The 24,032-nt window shown below is 39.7% G+C and overlaps 1 pseudogene; it reads right to left on the reverse strand.

The window, feature by feature from the left end:
• Positions 1-4,389: 4,389 nt before the first annotated feature.
• The window catches only part of LOC121043960 (52 kDa repressor of the inhibitor of the protein kinase-like), a 54,202-nt pseudogene continuing 34,559 nt past the window's right edge, over positions 4,390-24,032 (reverse strand).

Consider the following 24,032-nt stretch of genomic DNA (forward strand, 5'->3'; position numbering starts at 1 on the left):
CAAAATTACTGCCAAATTTGAGTCAGTAAATCTATTTATTCTCCTTTCAAGTATTTTGGCAGCCACTCCACCATATAATTTAAAGCGCTAAGAAAACTGACGATACCTGAATGTCAACACCATGGAAAAGGAATGCACACTTGATAGTCTGTACTTCATCGTGATTATCAAATGAAATTCAATTTTATATTATCAAAGATGGCAATTTCTCTCAATGTGATAAGCTATATAATTAATGACCTCAGGAGAAATTAAATACTAGCCTGCTAAGTATACAATTAAATCCAGTCTTCAGCCATTCCATAATTTTCATTACCCCTATGGAAACATTCTGGACTAGCAGCCTTTTAAGTTTTCTATATGCAAGATGAAATTTCGTTCAGTGGGAATAATACAGCCAGAATCTATACAACCAGAATCTAAAAAGGTTTAGTAAGATTTGTCTGTAGCTCCCATTTACAAATATCAAAGTTATAAAGCATTTTGGCTGGTAATGTCACATTTATTGGGATTTAGGTTAATCAGATTATAAGCACTTCTAAGTGAACAACATTTTTTTCTCTTTGCTCAGAAATTGTCCAACATCTCTGGTTCAGTGAGGAGAGAAGAAAAGTTTTGTCAAAGAGGCTGAGAATCTAAACCAAACAAGATGCTATGTGACCACAGTAGAAGTCCTCATGCTGACTGTTTTATTTTTTTCTTTTAATTTGTGTCCATTTATTCAGTCAAAGTGAGTTTTTGGTGAGATTAAAAAATAAATAAATAAATCACACCTGAATTTCTGCATTCATTAAGAAGGAATTAAGCGTCACCCTTTAAGTGTCAGGCACTGTTCTAACAACTGGGTATACGTACCTAAGGGACACGTCCAAAGAAAGGCATCATCAGGATTCCAAATGTTGGGCAATGGCTAAAAGTGAGTGCTTGAGAGTAGCTGAAATGTCTGTTGAAGAAAAGAGAAAAAGTGCCGTATTCCAGGAGTACGGTCCAGCCAACTAATTTTTTAAAAGAACTGCCATTAAAAATAATTGTAAATTAATTACAAAACTGAAGACAAGGCAACGATGTACAGCACACAAGATAAGGCCAAAAAGAAAACTGACAGAAAGTGGTCAGCAAATACAAAATAAAGAATGGGCACAAAGAAACCCAGACTAGAAACTTCTAGGGGTGAACGAGAATCTTTGGAGAAGTAAATCTGATGATTTTGAATATGTCCATCTCATCTGGCTGTGTTTATAAAAAGGGGAAAAAAATGATGAACTTGGGATTGTTTCCCCTCATACTGCAATCAATAGAAACTTCCTTTTCGCAATGAGACTTTAAACAATTAGGGAAACATTTTGGTTTCCAGCTAATGGATTTAATAGTGATTGCCATTGCAGGAAAAGCACTTCATCCAATTGTAGACATGCCAAAGGTGGAAGAGAGGGAGGCAGAAGACGCATAAACTGCACTAAAGGCCCTCACAGCTGGCTTTGAGTCACTGAGAAAATAATATCCTTCCTCTAATAATCCCTTAAAGACTTGGGTTTGCTTTTGTGCACGATGAGAATGTGCTGGCCTAAGAACAACTGTTGTTTCAGCACTTGAACATCAGGGACCTAGATGTTCTATTTACTGTACCGATGCCAGGCATTCCTAAGTAATATGTGAGCTGACCTTGAGAAAATATACATATAGTGGAGGTTCAAATACTTACATACCAGTATCTAGTTAATGGCATATTCAATCCTCCCACATTTTTTCCTAATTCTCCTCATCCTAGGGTCTCTAAGTATTTTCTGATTCCCTGGCTCTTCACCAGAGCAAAGTTGGGCAGAGAAAGGAAAAATACCCTGGGTCACCCACACTAGCGCTGTAAGTAATCTGTTAAATTTGGGGCCTGCTTTTCCAGAATTAACCCTCACATCTGCTTGCACCGGTGCCATATTATTTTATTTTATTTTATTTTATTTTATTTTATTTTATTTTTTTTTAATTTTGGCTTTTTTTTTTTTTTTTTTTTACTTTTTTTTGTGGGGGCGGGACAGAGAGAGACAGAACATGAACGGGGGAGGGGCAGAGAGAGAGGGAGACACAGAATCGGAAACAGGCTCCAGGCTCCGAGCCATCAGCCCAGAGCCTGACGCGGGGCTCGAACTCACGGACCGCGAGATCGTGACCTGGCTGAAGTCGGACGCTTAACCGACTGCGCCACCCAGGCGCCCCGCCATATTATTTTAAATACATTCAACTTATAGCCTTGCTTTATGTATGCATCAATATTTCAACTGACCTACAAATGTCAGCATATAAAAATTTGCTATTATAAATACTGATGTTAATATGATATAGGAGGATGATAATTAAGCTTGGATAATTTTATGAATTAAAGATAATGGGCATTGAACCAATAAGGCACATTTATGCATTATGTATTTGCTAAATTAATTTCTTGCCTACTTTCTTAACATAATATTCAAGTGCCCTGTCTATTGATTTTGTTATGAGATTATGCCATTTGTCGTGTGAACAAACTGTACTTCTATTTTTTTAAGTAAAATTCACATTTTATTGAAATAAACTCTACAAAATTGATTTTCTTCACCAAAAATAACAGCAATATTTTCTGTATTATTCCTAGATACACCAAAAAACACTTGTTTTTGTAGGTTTTCCAGGTTTTGCTTATAAATCAAGATGAGGCAGTAGATATAGTCATGAAAAAGATAGAGGAAAACAGACAAATCAGTTGTCAGTATCCATGTCCTCTGATCTTGACCATGAAATAGAGGTGTTCAACAAACACCTGATAAAAAGCTTATGAAGATGTAGGCTCAACAAAGGACTACAAACAGCAACAACCTAATGTGCACCAACAATGGCAGGCTCGCCTATTCAAACTGTAACTGTAACTTGTTCCTTTAGGTTCATTTGATAAAGACAAAATCTACACTGAAATCCTTGCTTGGCAAGCTCACCTGTTCTCCATTCTCTCTATATATATCTCTCTCTGGCTGTCTGGTAACTCTCTTAACTGTCCATTACAGATTTTTAACAAACTTCACACTCCAGGTCACTTGTGAGCTTCATCGTAACATTTTATACAATGTATTCCTTTCTCCCACACCTCTTCAAAATCTATTTCTTCCAAGAACTGATAACTCAATACCTGACAACTGGATCCAGTGATAATAAATGTTGTGTCTAAAATGACCTCACTAAAACAATTCCAAAGCACGATTAGCAGAGATCACACAGAAGTGTAATGTGGCACTTTCAATGCTATCTTCTGGAAGAACAGTTATGTCTCCAAAGCATAAGAGTTCCAACAGGGGCCATTTAAGTAGGCAGATCACCAATGACTAATGGACTCAATGAGAGGTTGACGGGTCAAGATATTCAGTGATTAAGTGGCCTCATACATGTGACAGCTTTTCATAAGATGTTTTCAAATTTCTTACAGATTTTTCCAAATATCAAACATAAGAGAGAGCCTAGTTTAAAAGTCTCCTAGGTATTTTCAATGGTGTCTGAGTTATCTGTAGGAAGCTCTGACTTAGTTGTATAGAGTTTGATATAGGTGTCCACCATTAAATCCAGGTCATGTTTTATATCAAAATTTATGTTAAGCAAAGCCAAGATACTTGATATTTGATCTGTCAAAATGTTCCTCAGGTACGCTTTGAGATGCTTTTGCCCATTTTTATAGCATTCATTCTCAGCCTTCATCACAGGAAGAATATATAGGACTTTCGGCAATGCATACACATTAGGAAAAAACTTGATGTCTTGCAGATGCAGGGCTCCATAAATGGTGGATGGAAGCTCCATATCTTTCCCTCTGTGTTTCCACCTGATTCTCCAACAAAGCAGCTCAGCTGAGAGTGTGTCGGGGTTGGGTAAGTCACTCCTGTATATGTCAGCATGGTGCCCCTCTGATGTATTAAATTTGAGCTGTCCCATGACAGAGGGTACCAGAGATAAGCATTTAAGAGCTCTGAAGTGCTGTTCTGAGAATGTACCTTTCAGTTCCTGAATAATGCGTTCCACTGTTGGGACATGTAGAGTTTCTTATAGTAAAGTAGAGTTACTTTATAGTAACTCTCTCAGAGGTTAGCTGCGATTCCACATTAACTTGCTGGGCTCTGCGGAACTTCCCAGGGAGTTTCAGCTGAATATCAAGTTTAGTTGCCAAATTTGTGGCTTCGGCAGGACCAAAATTCATGATCAACTTCAATATTTTCCATCACTTCATTTAGTGAATACAGCACTGCAACCAAGCTACCGGTGGCAAAGAAGACATTGGAGGTTTGCCCTCGAGATTTTTCCCAAAGGCTCTTGTAAAAGATAGAACATTTTTAAGAACAACAATGGTAACAATGAAATCAAAATCTGTTACTGTGCTACAGAGTACAAATGCTCAACCAGCTAAATAGTTATTCCATCTAATGTTTGTATCACTATACCATCTAAACTATACCATAAAACAAGTGCTTGTAGAAGGTCTTTTAAAATTTCAAAACCATTGTGCCTGCCTGTCCACTAAGAATGGCAAATTTCCCTCATTTCTTTACCTTTTTCCTCACTGCTCTGGAAGAGGACAGAAATGAGACTGTCAAGCTCTAAAAGCAGTTGTACAGTTCGATGGAAGGAAGAACAGACTTCCTCAATTGTTCCTAATACGACAGATACTCCCACAACAGGCACGGATTTTGCCAACCATGTATTTAAGGGACAGGCACAGCAAAGTGTGTAGACAGCTTGGGGATATTTCTCTAAAGTCCAGAAGCAACAACTTTCATTTTGGAAGAAAATCCATTGGACACAGCGTTAAGCCTGGCCATGACAACATTCCACGTTCAGTCCCCACTTCTCAATTACCGCGGTGTGAAATTTCACAGCCAAACTTTCTGGATCAGCTTCGTGAGGCACGAAGGCCACAGAGTCCTCTCTCAGGTTATGAGACTCCTCACCAACACAGGCAAGTGTTCTTCCTCTGCTATGTCCACTACATCATCAGTGATGATGGAAAGAAGTGGGAGTCTCTCACTTCCCTGAGGGTTTCCTCCCGAACGCAGCTCTCACAGACCTCTAGCATCTGCCTCTGCTGTGTTTTCGAGCGGAACAATGCGTTAACTGCTGTTGTCTCAAAGAGCTTTCTTGAACCTCTTCTCCGGAATTTACACCGCATGTCAGCAGTGCTTGAAAGTTACCAGGAGTAAAGAGACCCTCTGGGGGCTCATCAGTTTCATGTCTGTCCACAGGTATGTCTTGTTTTCCTACAAGAATCAAAATTTCACATAAAGATTTGAAGTACTCTTTGTTTTCTTTCTCTTCAAGGGTTAAAGGTAAAATGTCTTCATCCTGGTCTTTACCCCCTTCTTCTGCACTGGGGTTCTGAGCATTGCTGTTGTTTATTTTTTTATGTTTTTGTTCCTGTTCAGAAGTTTCATCCATTTTTTTCTGTTTCAGAGTCTCAGGACCCAATTGAGTCTTCACTCAATTCTTTCATTCATTTTCTCTGTCTACTATGATAGACACAAATGACTATCAAATGACTGGTCAAATGACTGGTAAGATCAAATATTGTTGATATCGCATTGTCTCAAAGAACTGTCCTGTAAGGCCTCTCCCAATGACTTCACAAGTATCTGCTTCAATTAATTTTGACAAATAAGATAACCCAATCATTCTTGAGTTTGCCGATGCCTCTGCAAAATGCACAGTTCTACAGATCACAGAGGTCTCAAAGTGTTTCACACGTAATCAATAATGTCTATTTAGTGGATCGGGTGTTTTATCTTCTAAGTCTGCTGTCCTGCAATTCTCCACCCACTTCTGGCATCTGGAAGCATCCTGCGGGAACCTGGAGAAAGCCAGGTCTCACTGAGCACTCTCCCTCGTGCAGTGGGGACAGTGCAGAAGTTTGGCCTCAGGGGAGAGGTCAGGCTGGCTGGCTCAGCAAGGGGGCAGGGGGTGGGGGGTGGGGGCAGGCGAGAACTAAACTGTACTTTTAATTATAGTGTAAGAACTTCTGTAGCGTGAAATTAAGTTATGAAAAGCAAAATGTAATATACAATTCCCTTTTAGGATATTCTATCACTTAGGAGTAGTTTTAGCTGCAAGTAACAGAAAACCTGACTGGTGGGCTTAAGCCACAGGGACATTACTTAACAAAAAGACCAGAGAAAAGCCATCCCAACACTGAATCAGTGGCTCAATGATGTCATCAGGATGCAGGCTCCTTCAAATTTTCTGCTCCACCATCCTCAGTATGTATTTAATATTTTTCCTCAAGGTCTAAGATAAGTATCACAGCACCCTGTTTTCAACGACAATAGGATTTTCCTAGTGTATTACCTAAAGATTATTTTCCAGAACAGGTTCATATGCTCATCCAAACAAGTCACTGGCAAGGAGCAACAAGACTGTCATAAGTGCTTTTACACCAAACGTGATTTATACCCGGAGCCAGGTACACTGGCATGGAAGTAAGCCAGCAATAGAGTCTGTCCCATGTATGACACCTCTGAAGCCAAGCATGTAATGGAGATCCTCCCAGGTAAGTAAATGGTGATATTCTGAGTCTTGCACACTAGAGTCAAAGCTGAAGAGAAAATATGCTTATTGGCTTTGGCATTGGATCATCCCCCACTGAATTACCTCTAAGTCCACAGGTCCTCTCCTGAATGGACAGACACCGCCTCTAATGTCAATAGTAAGAAACAAGTGCCACTGTCTACTATCCCCAGCTGGGATCCGGCAAGGATGAGAGGGGAAACAAAGAGACAAGGAGTGGGAGCACCTTCATGTCTGCAGATGGAAACTAAAAAAAACTATGAAGCCTTAGGTCTAAAAGTTTTGCCAAGAAACCCAGATAACATTTCCTTCTACTAACCTGCTGGGAAAACTATAGGAGCTTTGAAGTGAGGGTCAGAACACTGCTTCAACTCCAAGATGAAGGAGCTTAGGAACAACGACTACCCCCATCACCATAAATCATCTTTGTGACATTACGTCTCTTTTAAAATAGGAAGTAAGGGGTCAAATTTGTGGGTTAAACAATGACCCCTACTAATTATACACGTACTGCAAAATAATTCAAAAACTGCTTTAGGGACACCTGCATGGCTCACTCTGTTGAGCATCCAACTCTTGGTTTTGGCTCAGGTCATGATCTCACGGTTCGTGAGTTTGAGCCCCGCATCAAGCTCTGGGCTGACAGCTTGGAGCCTGCTTGGGATTCTCTCTCTCCCTCTCTCTCTGATCCTCTCTTGCGTGCCCTTTCTTTCTCTCTCTCAAAAATAAATAAATAAACTTTAAAAAACTACTTTGGAGCATAAGCCTGGCAATTTAGCTTATTAAGAAAGAACTTTCCAGATTTGCAATCAGAATGTACTAAAGAGGGAAAAAAACAAAATATGAAATTAAAGCCATAATCAGCTTAAGTGGAAACAATAGTATCTGTTCATGATTGCCATTCCCATCATCAGCTGAATTAGCAAAAGTCCTGGACTGCATGACTCCAAGCTTCAAATGACTTAGGACTGATACTCAGCAGTGCCTTGTAGTGGAAGGAGACAGGTCATTCACTGAGGTGGCCAGCAGTGAGCCTTTAGGAAAGCTGCTTAAACTTTATGGGTCTTGGTTTCCTTATCTATAAAATTATAAAAAATAAAGTCTGTGCTACAGGGATGGAATGGAAACAAGCCAAATTAAACAAAGGATGCTCATTTATTATCATACTGATATATCAAGTTACATTCTTTTTAGAAACATCTTAAATATATGGGTCACTAAATAAAACAAATACATGGGAGGGGTGTCTGGGTGGCTCAGTGGTTAAGTGTCTGACTTCAGCTCAGCTCAGATCATGATCTCATGGCTCGTGGGTTTGAGCCCGTGTCAGTCTCTGTGCTGACAGCTCAGAGCCTGGAGGCTGCCTCAAATTCTGTGTGTGTTGTCTCTCTCTGCCCCTCCCCCACTCAAAATTAAATAAAACATTAAAAATTGAAAAAAAAAAAACAACAAATATATGGGGAATGAAAAGCCCAGAGAAGGATCTTCGTTTGACACACTGTTGTGCCAATTTATTTTTTCCAATGTAGTGGTTTTAATCCAGACTATCACAGTATTCCATAGGAGCTGTTAGCTACAAATTATAGATATTTCATATATTTTAAGAAACTGAAAAGTGAAAATGACATGAAATCCCAATGCAAGTCTAAAGCCAAATGTGGTTAGAAAAGTTTTGACATTAAGCCTGGTTCAAAATAAATCTCTGAAATTTAAAAAAATGCTTAGGAATTTATACATTAAACCATTTGGCATTTCATTTTCTTGTCCTTTTCATATAATACCAACCGGGATATAATCGATACATGGTAGGAAAAAATGAACAAATATCTCTTCCCATCTTCTATGCCACTGTTACTTTCTAACTTTGTCTTTATCTCAATTTTTGTCTCTGTTAACACACAACCACACACACACACACACACACACACACACACACACACACACACACATATATATATCTGGGCTAAGGAGCCAGGCACTGATTTAGAGAGGGAAGGCCAGGGGAGTGCCTAGCTGGCTCAGTCGGTAGAATGTGTGACTTTTGATCTAGGGGTTGTAGGTTTGAGCCCCACACTGGATGTAGAGATTACTTAAAAAAAAAAGAGAGAGAGAAGGAAGGCTGGGATCCAGATCAACACTAACAGAGGTGAGCTCCAAAGCAATCCATCAACAATCACCTCTCTACCGTTAAAGCCTCGTCACATGTACATGTATGTGTGTCAGCTATATGCTCTCATTTCCCTACTTTCCTCCTTAAGTGTTACCCCAAGTGTTCATTTTAGTCTGCAAGAGACAGGCAGAGAGGGAAGGACTGATACGTGTTTTCTAAGCAACTATTTCACTTCTTATTATCTGCAACTGATCCTTAACAGATACTTTCAGAATCTAACTTTTATTTTCCTCTATTTTTTTTTTAATTTTTTTTTTCAACGTTTATTTATTTTTGGGACAGAGAGAGACAGAGCATGAACGGGGGAGGGGCAGAGAGAGAGGGAGACACAGAATCGGAAACAGGCTCCAGGCTCTGAGCCATCAGCCCAGAGCCTGACGCGGGGCTCGAACTCACGGACCGCGAGATCGTGACCTGGCTGAAGTCGGACGCTTAACCGACTGCGCCACCCAGGCGCCCCGAAAGTTTACTTTTGTGTAACTGTGATTATTAAATAAATTAGAAATCTCATATAAAATTTAAAAATTCATTTCTCCTAGTGAAGGATTGATAGTGACAGAATTTAAAGAGCAATTTTGTTTTCATTTTATATACAAGAAGAATATGGCTTTTTTTTTTTAATTTTTTTTTTCAACGTTTATTTATTCTTGGGACAGAGAGAGACAGAGCATGAACAGGGGAGGGGCAGAGAGAGAGGGAGACACAGAATCGGAAACAGGCTCCAGGCTCTGAGCCATCTGCCCAGAGCCCGACGCGGGGCTCGAACTCACGGACCGCGAGATCGTGACCTGGCTGAAGTCGGACGCTTAACCGACCGCGCCACCCAGGCGCCCCATATTTTCCTCTATTTTTAATGATAAACCACCTGTGGTTCTACTTTTTTGACTTTTTTTTTTCAACCTTCTGCTTTTTTCCTGATAAAAGGCATGAGTTCCTTAATAAAATTCATTTTCTCATTCCAAAAATGTTTTAAATGTTTATTTATTTTTCAGAAGGAGAGAGAGCACGATTGGGGGAGGGGCAGAGAGACAAGAAAACACTGAATCTGAAGCAGACTCCAGGCTCTGAGCTGTCAGCACAGAGCCCAGCGCGGGACTTGAACTCACAAAGTATGAGATCATGACCTGAGCCGAAGTCAGACGCTTAACCAACTGAGCCACCCAGACGCCCCTCTCATTCTCATTCTTAAACATTATGTGTACATTCACATTCTTAAATATTATGTGGGGCTACCTCTTCCCTGTTGACTCCAAATTAGATTTTTTTATGAGGCATGTCCCCATTAGATATGCACCCTTGAGAATAGATGGGTGCCCAAGTCTGCAATGCATACAAGAAAAATGATTCGAGAGAAAGTTTTTATATACTTTTTCTTAGGATCCTAGGACTTTATATTAAGAAGGCAATAGGTTCAACTACTTTGTAGAACACTTACACTTTCCTTTCCTCCTGTCACACACACCTAAATCTATAACACAGAGTAAATGGGGAAGATCAAAAGACATGTTTAGAGTATTTAAGATAATGTAAATCATCCACAAAAGACAACTGATCCTGAATTATAGATGGTTCTATTGTTCTAAATAGTCATACCCTCCAAGTGATGTTTTTCTAATGAGATGAAATGTAAAGAAGAGAAAATGCATTTCTTCCCCCCACCCTCCCTCCCTCCCTCTCTCTCTCTCTTCTTCATTTAGAAAAAGAAGGAAGCCACGTAGAACTCCATTGTGTATATAAACCACAATTTTTTTTATCCATTCATCAGTTGATGGACATTTAGGCTCTTTCCATAATTTGGCTATTGTTGAGAGTGCTGTTATGAACATTGGGGTACAAGTGCCCCTATGCATCAGCACTCCTGTATCCCTTGGGTAAATTCCTAGCAGTGCTATTGCTGGGTCATAGGGTAGGTGGACCTGAGAAACTTAACAGAAACCCATGGGGGAGGGGAAGGAAAAAAAGGGGGGGGTTAGAGTGGAAGAGAGCCAAAGCATAAGAGACTCTTAAAAACTGAGAACATGGGGCGCCTGGGTGGCGCAGTCGGTTAAGCGTCCGACTTCAGCCAGGTCACGATCTCGCGGTCTGTGAGTTCGAGCCCCGCGTCGGGCTCTGGGCTGATGGCTCAGAGCCTGGAGCCTGTTTCCGATTCTGTGTCTCCCTCTCTCTCTGCCCCTCCCCCGTTCATGCTCTGTCTCTCTCTGTCCCAAAAATAAATAAATGTTGAAAAAAAAATTAAAAAAAAAAAAAAAATAACAAACAACCTAGTGTTGGGGGGGGGGTGGGAGGGAGGGGAGGGTGGGTGATGGGTATTGAGGAGGGCACCTTTTGGGATGAGCACCGGGTGTTGTATGGAAACCAATTTGACAATAAACTTCATATATTGAAAAAAAAAAAAAAGAAAAAGAAAAAGAAGGAAGCAAAGTTTGTCAACAGACTGAATTTCTTCAGGAGATTCTTTTTAAAGGTAATGAGACTGTTTCAGATGCTCCCGAAAGGACAAAATGGGAGAACCTTTGGCTCACACCCACTTTCCCCAGCCACTGCCTTTGATTCTGTGAGAAGAGACTTTTCAACCCTACAACCTGCATCAAGCACCTATTCTGTGCCAGACCCTGAGCTAGGGCTTGGGAAGAATAATACACAGTCATGTGTCTAATAATTTCCCAGTTTGGAAGGAGAAAGAAACACATGGAATAATAATTAAAATACCATGTGCTGAGAAGCATACTAGATAGAGGTACAGGCAAAGTATTCAGGGCTCATAGAAAGTTCTTTCAGCTGAAGTCAGGGAAGGCTTCCCAGAGGCAGTGGCACATTACAGAGAATAAAGAATGAAATCTGTACCAACAAGTCCTAGTTCTCCCTCCTAGTTTCCCCAGAATAATTCTGCAGAAAGCAGCCCAACAGCATATTTCTTTAGGATGAATCATGTTGCTGGGCAACTACCACCCCTAACAGCATTTCTAAGAAAAGCAATTAACTAGCAATTTTCCTTTATTATTTCGCTCACCCACATAATTAAATATTCTTAACGTACTCATTTCATAGTGCTTTATGCAGAATGATAACACTATCTACTGTATACTAATGACAATATAATTAGGCACCAGTTTCACATGCTTTGATGTATTCTTTCAAAAAATTATCCTAAAATACAAGTTTAATGTGAGGTTAAGAGTGCACTAAGTCTCTTCTAAGACACCACTGCTTGTCTTTATTTCACACAGGGAAATATCTTGAAGTCTTGCTTAGATTACTCTGGTTTTCAAGGAAAACTTAAAGGTCTATATGAATATATTTAAAATGTCACTGGTTCCTCAAAAATCACTCCCAAGATTTCTGTCAGTTTTCTCATTTTGCTTTCAAATATGATTACTGCCATTGTGATGTATTTATTATACCATATAAACATGCACACATATATAAACATATACACATGCCTACCTATGTATAAAACTTTGCATGTGTTATATTTTATATATACAAATATATACGTATGTGGTTATATATATGACACACATATATGTAAATAAAAAGCCCTTTAACCTTGCCTCAAATCTCATCTCTATGTCTTACAAATATCAAAAGTTATTTTTCCTCAATCCCTTTCATGAAGTCTTTGTGGGTCAAGCTAAAAATGTTAACTCTAGATATGGTTTCCTTAGAGTTACGTACTATGAGGCACATCCTGACTCTTCCATTGTACCCCATATATATGATTTTAAATTCACTTTTCTCAAGTAAGGAGGAGTATATTTATTTCCTTTACCTTCACCATCATTTATGCAGTTTCAGGCTGTGTGGGAACCGAGTTCGGAGTTGCAGAGCAAGACTTTCAATAAAACAAACTGGCCCCCATTGATAATTATGCACATAGCTTGGCCCTTTCTATCCTAACCTCTCCTAGGAGAGTTTCCTTTGAAGGTTATAACCTCCTACTTTTTGAAGTGGACCAAAACCAATTCTTGGTATGCTCAAAGTTTCAAGAGATGACTTAACATTTCCAGCAATAATATTTCAGTTATATTTAACATTCTTGTTTTCAGTGCATTTTTGCCTCCTACTTATGCCCACAAAAGTTTACGTGATCAGGTAAAGGAATTTAAGATACAAACCCCTTAAAAGTCGGGAGATAAACTTTAATAGCTATATTTATAAATTTTTTTTTTCAACGTTTATTTATTTTTGGGACAGAGAGAGATCGAGCATGAACGGGGGAGGAGCAGAGAAAGAAGGAGACACAGAATCGGAAACAGGCTCCAGGCTCCGAGCCATCAGCCCAGAGCCTGACGCGGGGCTCGAACTCACGGACTGCGAGATCCTGACCTGGCTGAAGTCGGACGCTTAACCGACTGCGCCACCCAGGCGCCCCTAATAGCTATATTTAAAAGCTGTGTTACAATAACTTCCAAACCAGGGCACCCGGTGGCTCAGTCAGTTAAGCATTTGACTTCGGCTCAAGTCATGATCTAGAGGTTCGTGAGTTCGAGCCGCATGTCAGGCTCTGTGTTGAAAGCTGAGTTTGGGGCCTACTTCAGATTCTGTGTCTCCCTCCCTCTCTGCCCCTCTCCCACTCGTGCTCTGTCTCTCTCAAAAATAACTTTAAAAAAAACATTTAAAAAAAAGTTCAAAAAAACCCAAAACTTCCAAACCATGACATGGTTGACATGGTTAACTTTGGAGGAAAGCAAAACCAAGGGTTTGCCTCAGGTGAGTCAATCTTTGGTAGGACTCAGACCAAAGTCTCTCTGATTCCTCACTCATCAAAACACACTGCCTCTGTCCTTTTCCAATGTATACCTTGTGCACAAAATTACAACTTCTGTGCTGTGTCAAAGCTTATGTGCTACTTTCTTCTACCTTGCAGACACTACAAGACCGTTTGCTCCACCCTTTTCTTAAGCTGGCTTTGTGCTCAAGAATGCTGGCCAAGGTTGTGCCAAAAACTTTCTGTTGGTTTTTTTTTTTTTATTTGTTTTGTGCACAATTATCATTAAGGTCAACAGGTAATTATCAAGCAAGTCATTTATCTGTGCAGTGGCTTAACAAAAATTAGGCTGTATCATTCTTTCAAAACCTCATTAGTCAGTGCTGCTGATGCTCCTTTGTCATTAACCATAAGCCACCTGGGATTTTCCAGCTCTGCTGTATATAGTTGGTTGCCTCGCAAGAATAGAGGCACATAAGCATAATTAAGGACCTATTTATTAATGTCATGCAGGAGTGTGGAGTGTACACTTTACAGAACATTTTGTCTTAAGCGAGGAGGTTGGTTTTTCCAAAAGCCTAATTCATATGCTTCCATGATTCTGAACACTAGCAATCTAGCATGAACACTGAGAGATAAGACAAACATCATTTCTAAGAGTACTTTCTCTGTTTCTGTCTCTAAACACTTAGTTGCTTGAAAAAAATAAAAAATTTTATTTTTAAGTTTTATTTCTTTATTTTGAGAGAGAGAGAGAGAGAGAGAGAGAGAGCATAAGCAGGGGAGGGGCAGAGAAAGGAAGAAGGAGAATCCCAAGCAGGCTCTGCACTGTCAGCACAGACCCTGATGTAGGGCTCAAACTCATGAACTGTGAGATCGTGACCTGAGCCAAAGTCAAGAGTCTGACGCCCAACCAACTGAACCACCCAGGCACCCCTAAAAAAAAAGAATGCTATAAAGAAGATTATCAAACGAGAAACATCTAGCACCAAACTGAAATCAGAATGGAAGCTTTGGTTTTGTTGAGAAGGATTTCCACATGACAGCTATTAACATTTTAGTGCTCCTCTCCTGCCATCCTTTACCACCAACCACTCCTCAGTTCCTTCACAATAGCCCTTATTTTCTTGCTCTTGTTGCCTCCTTTCCATTTAAACCCTCGTTGCCAAGAGAAACAGTAGAATGGACCATTCTCAAGGTTTACTCCTGTAGAACACTGAGGCTCCAAGAGACGGACAGAGACAGCTTTTAAATCCAATCTGGGTGGCTTTGTTTTACAACTTTCTGGAGTGGGGAGAATTCACAGATTCATTTTTCTCAGTGTAATGTGTTTGTTCTAAACCTTTTCCTTAAAAGGCTGACATATCTGTAGTTCATCTATACTAGAATTTGGTTTGAGATGGTATTTATAGCATGAAATGATATTCTTAAGCTTACTAGAACAATTGTTCATAATGTTTTACAAAGATGAGTAGGACTTTCAAGAGTTCTCTCATGTGAGCCAGTTTGGGCTTCTAAATCTTCTTCCTGCTTCCAATTCCTCCCAGAATCATTCTTCTTAAAACACCTCTGATCTCATTCCTTGATGAAAAACTTTAATTGGCTCACCATTATTTGTTGCACAAAATCCAAACATCTAAGCAGAGTTCCCAGGGGTCCTTTGAGCTGTATTATAGTGCATTGCTTTTACAAAAATAAACTTTCCTTACTTCACACCACAAGGATTGATATGCGTGTGTGTGTGTGTGTGTGTGTGTGTGTGTGTGTGTGTGTACACAGAGTCATATCACACAATACACACTCGATGGGGTATTGTCATTCATAATACAATACATTCCTGGAATCTATATGATTTATTTTTGCAAAGAACCCATGTTTAATTATATACTTCATTCTGAACCAAGAAACTTATATGAAATAAATTACATGCCCATAGTAATAGGTGAGAAAATAAAGCTAAAAATACATATCCTAAGGACTTCTGGATATAATAAAATTATCCTTCAGGTCAAATACGAAATATGATCAAATACTGTAATTGTAGATCACCTCAGAGACTGATGCAAATATAGCACATATGAGCACTCTAGTCCATAATATTTTGTCTAAAATTAATATGCAGACTATAACAAACACTGAAATGCTTTAATTTATACATTGTTTATAATTGCTTAATTCATAATAATAATGTTTATCTAAGAATTTAGAAATATTCAGTTGAGTAATTTGGAGTGCTCCAGTCTCTCTAAGAAAGCTGTCCAAAGAAAACTTAGTGGGTGTCTTTTTCTTTTTACAGTAAATGTCCTTATTGTCGGTAGTATTCAAATTCATTCTAGTTCCTTTAGAAATATTTTTTTTTCAACGTTTTTTTTTTTATTTATTTATTTTTGGGACAGAGAGAGACAGAGCATGAACGGGGGAGGGGCAGAGAGAGAGGGAGACACAGAATCGGAAACAGGCTCCAGGCTCCGAGCCATCAGCCCAGAGCCTGACGCGGGGCTCGAACTCACGGACCGCGAGATCGTGACCTGGCTGAAGTCGGACGCTTAACGGACTGCGCCACCCAGGCGCCCCTAGAAATATTTTTTACAGGCGCCTGGGTGGCTCAGTCAGTTAAGTGTCCAACTTCAGCTCAGGTCATGATCTTGCAGTTAGAGGGTTCGAGTCCCACTTCAGGCTCTGTGCTGACAACTCAGCTTCTGTGTCTTCCTTTCTCTCTGTCCCTCCCCACTCACGCTCTGTCTCTCTCAGAAACAAACATTTAAAAAAATTTAAATAACAAATTCATTCTAGTTCCTTTAGAAATATTTTGACATGTCCATATATTTTCGTAGTTGTTATGTTGTTTCCCCTGCCGAAAAGCTTTTTTTTTTTCTTTAAAAAGGATGGTTCCAACATTTCCACATTTCAATGTGTCTTTCTTAGTTTAGTGGAAGCTGGAAGCAAATTGAATAAACACCACAAAATTTTTTTTTAAAAATGGGTTCCATTCGCCATTTTTTGATACTAGTCAGGGAGGAGTAATCTTTAAAGACTCATATATTTACATTTTTCTTTAGTATAGACAATATAAAAAATTATTTTAAACCATCTCCTATCTCATAACAGAAGCTCAAAACATTATTTGTACCTTTAGTCGAACAAAAGAGCCATAGGCCTTTATGATTTCATTAAGTAAGAGTTAGGGAAAGATCAGAACCTTAGCGATGAAAGCTTACCACAATTCAGCTTTAATATCAGAGCCACTTGTTCAACTACCCTTTTACCTTTACACCTCCGGGAACATCTGTTGCAGAGAGTATGGCCGGAGTCGCAAAAGATGAGTCTGCAGACAAAGTGCAGTTAAGTGAAGGTCCTCATACTCAAGTCGAACCGAGGCCCCGACTCCAGAATGAAGCTTCTTTTTATTAGGATAATTGCTAAAGACTATCTACATAAAGTCAGCTAAGCAAGTGTGTTAATCAGTCTAATGGTTTAGCATTTCAAGGCTGAATTTCGAATTAATTGATTTCTAGAACACTAGGAAGGGTCAGGTGTGAAGGAGGAACGTTAACGGCTCTAAGGTGTTCCTTACCAGCCGCAGCCGCTTTCAGCTGTGTAAACATGTCCTAAGGCCTTGCACCCTCTCCAGCCCTTCCCTTTTGAAGCCTTTTCCTTTGGTGCTTCTCTCCTGCATCTCCCACAAACACGAGTCAAAAGAACCCAAGGATGAGACAGTAAATTAGTATGACTTTTGAAAGCTGGCAGTATCTAGTAAAGCTGAACTTAGGCATATCTTATAACCTAGCAATTCCATGCCTAGGAATATATCCGACTCAAACACATACACATCTATTCAACAAAGACATGTCCTGTCATGTTCATAGCCAAACTATTCATAAAGGCCAGAAACAGAAATGCCCAAATTCCATCAACAGTAAAACTGATAAATAAATACTGCATTTTTACACATTATTCAGAAATGAGAATGATTGGCATGTACATATAACCCAATGATTCTCACCAACGTAATATTGAATGAAATAAGTCCTATCCAAAAGGGTACTTTTGGATAGGCAAATAATGTCTTTAGTATGACCAAAACAAGATCAAAGTATACAAACAGGCAAAAGAAGTCTATGCTGTTGAAGTCAACATCACAGTTATCGTTGGTGGGGAGAGCAGATAGGAGCCTGAACAGAGCACAAGGGGGCTTATGCAATGCTGACAATGTTGTTGTTTTTACTTGAGAGAGAGAGAGAGAGCAAACAAACAGGGGAAACGGGCAGAGGGAGAGTGAGAGAGAATCTTAAACAGGCTCTACACTCAGTGCACAGCCCAATGCGGGGCTCAATCTCACGACTGTAGAACTCAGTCTCATGGCTATGAGGTCATGAACTAACCCGAAATCAAGAGTTAGATGCTTTACCCACTGAGCCACGCAGGTGCCCCAGTGTTTTGTTTCTTGATCTAAGTGCTGGTTACACAGTTGTGTTCAGTATCGAAAACTTAATGCTTTTTACACTGATGCTATGTGTACTTTCCTGATATGTGTATATCTTATTTTGGTGAAGTTTTTTTAAAGGGACCCAGGAAGTCAAAAGCACTTTTCTACATCTACAAAGGGAACATGAACTTTTAAAGATTTTAAGGTTTTCTGAGTATCCCAGTAAGACCAAATGGAAATGTTATTCAAAGGAGGCACAACTCAGCCAAAATTCAATCTAGTTGACTTAGGGTTTTTTTGTTTCTGTCTTTTTTTTTTTTTTTTTTAAGAAAAGACAATTAGAACATTGGGAATGAAGGTAAGTTAATATCTCAGTTGCACCAAGTAGTTTAAGAATCACCTTCAACACAGTTCCCATAAAAGGAAGTACTTACAATATACCAGCCCAGTTTTTTAAATCAGATCTAATTCCTATGAAGTAGAAAAATGATGGAGAATTAAACTTCATGGGGAATCTCAAAAGGTCAAGAAAGTGACAGCTTGTCTTCCTCTGGAAATTTGCTGTGGCTTCATCACCATGAAAATATGTTTCTCCACCCTCACCATCACTTCCCCCAAATTGTTTTTCTTTAACAAGTCAAATACTCAGAAAAAACATTCTTACCAACTATTCTGCCATTGTGACATGGCTGTAAACTATACTTCCCAAGACTAAGACATGATATATTGTAATGATAACAGCTGGACATTTGGAAGAAGTTAGCAAGTGACCAAGCTGATACTTTAAATCTGGACTTTATTCGGATGCCAAATAGCATATTTCTGAGACCACATTATCTTCTTCAAGAGTCAAACATACAATCTCTTTGCTCAGGAAATTCCACAGGGACAAGATATAGAGCAAACCATAAATATTCAAAGAAGAGGATGTGTTGATGGATCTGGTTCTTGCTTACTGAAAAATTAAATACTCAGACCTGGGCAAGAACTCAAGCTTCCTTCTTCATGGGAATAAATGCAAAGTATCTCTTCTAATTGGTTCCTCTTTCTTTATCCTCTTTTTCATTTACTCCTAGAATAGCCAAAGACACTGCAACACAACTTTATGTATAGCCCTTTGGAATGTCTTTATTTCACCAAATGATCTCTTTACCATCTAAAAGGACATATGGGCCACACCTGAACACGCAAAATAAATATATGCCTAAAGCATGTCACACTTTTGAGAACACGTTCCTCTCAACTCACAGATGCTGAGAGTGTTAAGATTTGGAAAGAATATTTAGATTATTTTTATTAAAGCCTTCATTGAAAAATCAAATTAGGAGACTCGGCTAAGGGCATGTAACTAATTAAAGGTTAAGTTAAGACTAGAATCCAGAATTGCTGATTCTTAGTCTAATACTTTTTTGTGCTATCTCAAAATGTCTTGACTCACAAGAAATTATATGAACGAATTACAATCCAGTTTTGTGGGTTATGCATCGCTACTCAAGCAAAGCCAAGAGTTGTAAGCCACAAGAGGTAAAAATAAAACTTTCTGATCTATGAATGGGACATTCTTCAAAGAGGTACATGGTCTGGTGGAAATGCCCAACTCCACCAACTCACACAGCTGTTGTATGTACATGAACAAGAAGGAAATAAAAAGAAAACAGATATCTGGCTGCCTCAGTCAGTGGAGCATGTGACCCTTGACCTCAGGGCTATGAGTTCAAGCCCATGTTGGGCCTAGAGCTTACTTTAAAATAAAAAAAAGGAAAACAGAACACACATGCATGTGCATATACACACATGCTTTCTCCTTTACCCTACTTTATTCCACCCTGACAAGCCACTTACATCCTAAGAATACTGGTGAAGAAATAGATAAGCAACAGACTGTTTTACCAGAGAGAAATGGAGGGGTCAAGTCCACCAGAGATGGACTTTGTCAAGGACCTAAAGAGTCAGTACAAAAAGAAAGGAATTCTCATTCATTCTATCATTCAGTCAATACTTTTGTATTTCATGCCTGTCATGTTGAGATATGGTGCTAGTGAGTGAAGACACACAGTGAAAGACACTGGTCCTTGCCCTCAGGATGTAGCAGTTAATTGGGCATACAACAGTTGCCAAGCAGTGTGATAACTGCCACCCATGGTAGAATACAGCAGCTGAGACAAAGGGCTTCCCAGGGTGGAGGTTGGGAGATGTAGGGAAGTAGAGGGGAGGAGAGGATAAGGGGAAGAGTTAATGCTAAGAAGATCCTCCTAAGAGTGACTAGTAAGAACATGAGAAATTGTATCATTTTCTTCTCTGAGGGACTTTCCCACATTCTTACTTGCTCAATGGTTCTCAACATGTGGCCCCAAGACTAGAAGCATCATTACCTGAGAACTTGTCAGAAATATAAATTCTTGGGACCTACCCCAGGACGCTGAATCAGAAACTTAGGATGGGGTCCCACAATCTGAGTTATAACAAGCCTCCCAAGTAATTGTGATGTGTGCTAAAGTTTGAGGACTATTGTACTAGATAAATCAAGGTGAAGTTAGGTAAATGAAATTCCACAAGGTCTGGTCTGAGAAGTTTTTATGTAAATGTACCATTCTGAAAAGTCATTTTGCCAGGCATGTTCTAATTTGTATTTCAGAAAATACGGTTCTCTGTTTATGTTTGGAGCCTGATGTTTCTGAAGTAAATGCTATGCATTTTACCTGGAGTCAGGTGTCTTGAATGGGGATCGAAATAGATCAAACTTCAGAAAGCAGAGGAGGCTCCTTATGGAAGGAACCACAGAATATACTGATTCACAGGGACTGCACCTTTGACTCGCTCAGGCTACGTGGTCTCTGATGTTCAGCACCCATTTCTTTCCCTACATCCCCTCTATAGAAAAAGTTTTCTACTTCACCTTTTTTCAAAACATGTAGTTTGCTGTATGTCCACTCTTCTCCTTAACTCTGTATGACCATAGAGATCCAGGATCTATTACATCTAGCTACATTCTCTAAGTTCCTAGACTTTATGCCTTTTGGCTAAAATTCTTAAGAGAAAAAAGTGTGTCCAAGTTTGGCTCAGTGGTTCATCTAGCTAGGGGCCCTGGGTATTAACAAGGCAGACAGGACAGAAGAGAAGGCTGGAACTGACCTCGGAAAAGGTTATGGCTTTGGCAAGGAGATTACTCAGAAAATCTAATACAATAAAAATGATCCATCCGGCCCCTGAGAGTTTATCTAACTTCAGGAGTCTGTGAAGCAACAATGCATCCTTAATTTCTGTGATTCCCCAACAAATGGTAAGAAATCCACATAAGAATGCAACGACTTTTGGGGTGCCTGAGCAGCTAAGTCGGTTGAGCATCTGACTTCGGCTCAGGTCATAATCTCATGGTTTGTGACTTCAAGCCCCCCATCAGGGTCACTGCTGTGGGCACACAGACTGCTTCAGAATCTGTCCTCATCTCTCTGCCCCTCCCCCACTTATGCACATGCTCTCTCTCTCTCTCTCTCTCACACAAATAGATGAACATTTTAAAAAGTGCAACAGCTTTTGAAAAGATAATTTCTTTACCTACCAAAACCTTAATTATATATACACCCTTCACCACAGAAATTTATATTCTAGGTTTTTATCTTCAGGAAAAAAATGGAATGTGTCCATTAAGAAATGAGCAAACAAGGATTCTTATCACTGTATTATCTTTCAAAGCAAAATTAAAAAGGAAACTACCTGGAAAGTCTAGGAAGGAAAGATTTTTATTAATGGACGTCATATTCATATCCATCTAAAAAAATCCATCTACTTTTTCTCCTTCATTAAAAAAATCAGTAAGCCCTAACATTGTTTTAATACTGGCATAAGGCAGTTGCAGGCAGGTTGCCTCCCACGGTCTGTTTTTCTTGTCTGGGTTACAGTCACCATGATGATCCAGCCACAGCTGCTAGATGATCTCCTCCAGCTGCAGATGTCATCTGCTCCTACCAGCCACTAATTGAATTTCGTTGCTTCCCCTGTCTCCTCCGCTTCAGCAAAGGCCTCCCAGTCTTAAAGTCCAAGTCTGCCTCCTTGCCTCTGTCCTCCAGTCCAACAGCAGAAAAGCCCATGTCTTGGGCTCTAAAGCTCAACTAGAACACATTTTTGTCATTCTAGCCAATAATTAATATTAAAAAAAATTTAATGTTTATTTTTGAGGGGGAGGGAGGGAGGGAGGGAGAGAGAGAGAGAGAGAGAGAGAGAGAGAAAGATAACATGAGCAAGGGAGGGGAGAAGAAAAGAAGACACAGAATCCAAAGCAGGCGCCAGGCTCTGAGCTATCAACACAGAGCCTGACGCAGGGCTTGAACTCACAAACTGCGAGATCATGATCTGAGCTGAAGTCGAATGTGTGACCGACTGAGCTACCCAGGCGCCCCGTACCCAATAATTTAATATAATTTTCATAATACTAGCTAAACAGTTCTTACCTCTGACTTGATATAGAATACTTGAGTCTCCTTGCTCTCTAATTATCTTAATGGATAAAAGCAATAGAAGTTGGATTGCTAGAAACCTAGAATGAGATGTATCTTTTCTTTGAATATTGTGTCCAAAGACTACAGAATTATAGTCTGAGAGCACAAATAGAATTAATAGAGTCATTTCCCCTAACCCAGAATCTTCTCCTCTATCAAAGTGTTTGATAAGAAGATATGGAATTGGGTTTGCATGATAATTCTTAGTCTATCACTAAGAAGAATGTAACTTTGAAACCGTGACTGGAAAGGCAGGACTTCAACTGGAATCATGGGCAACAATCCCAGAGGAGGTAACACCAATAAAGGTCAAAGCAATGTGCATCACGCTCACTGACTGCAATTTCTTAAAAGCCCCAAAGTCACCACAGTGGCCATTAGTTGATGCCTATGACATGGCCACCTGAATGCAATATGACCGTCTTGGCTGCAGCATCGCATAAACATGATGAAAGTGAAATTCACTCCTATAAAGAGTATGGAGAGCATAAAGAATACTATGCAGCTCATTGGTTTGGCAAATGGAAGGATCCTATTTTTGTGCCTTCTTTTTTTTTTTTTTTTTTTTTAATTTTTTTTTTTTCAACGTTTATTTATTTTTGGGACAGAGAGAGACAGAGCATGAACGGGGGAGGGGCAGAAAGAGAGGGAGACACAGAATCGGAAACAGGCTCCAGGCTCTGAGCCATCAGCCCAGAGCCGGACGCGGGGCTCGAACTCACGGACCGCGAGATCGTGACCTGGCTGAAGTCGGACGCTTAACCGACTGCGCCACCCAGGCGCCCCTTTTTGTGCCTTCTTAACCCACCATGTGTTCACCTCAGATGCTGACTGTCCCTAAGTTTCTTGCTCTGTAAAAGGAAGAAACTTCAAAAGGGCCAATAAGTAAAAGTTTGGAGCTGCTCCAGTGGAAGGGGACAGGAGAGAACCAGAATTCTATTACTGTCTCCCCATCTCTTCCTTTCTTCCCTGTGCCCAGCGATGGCTGTAGGTAAACCAGGGTAGAACCCAAAGGCCCTGTGGAATCCAGAGTGACAACCAATAGGGCTATGTGATTTCTAAGGCCCCTTCCTACTACAACATCCTTTACTTATATTTTTTACTTCTACACTGGCACCCAGTACATGGCAGGTGCTCCATGGATGTGAAGCAAATTGAACTTGAAGCTCTATCAGTTGCCCAATGACCTAGAAAAGCTTTTATAAGAGCAGATGTTTCTAGGTCCTGACTTATTCATTTTTTAGCAAATAAAACCAAATTATAAGTCAATTTTTTAAATTAGGACACCTCTGGGGCACCTGAGTGGCTCAGTCAGTTAAGTGTCTGACTTGGTTTTGGTTCAGGTCATGATTTCACAGTTTGTAAGATGAGATCTCGTGTCAGGCTCCACATTGACTGTGCAGAGCCTGCTTGGGATTCTCTCTCCCGTCTCTCTGCTCTTTCCCTGCTTGCTCTCTCTCTTAAAATAAACAAACAGAAAGAAAGAAAGAAAGAAAGAAAGAAAGAAAGAAAGAAAGAAAGAAAGAAAGAGAAAGAAAGAAGAAAGAGAGAGAGAGAAAGAAAGAAAGAAAGAAAGAAAGAAAGAAAGAAAGAAAGAAGAAAGAGAAAGAAAGAAAGAAAGAAAGAAAGAAAGAAAGAAAGAAAGAAAGAAAGAAAGAAAGAAAGAAA

Source organism: Herpailurus yagouaroundi, unplaced genomic scaffold (genome assembly GCF_014898765.1).
Source record: "Herpailurus yagouaroundi ecotype Mexico unplaced genomic scaffold, PumYag 29, whole genome shotgun sequence".
Lineage (NCBI taxonomy): Eukaryota > Metazoa > Chordata > Mammalia > Carnivora > Felidae > Herpailurus > Herpailurus yagouaroundi.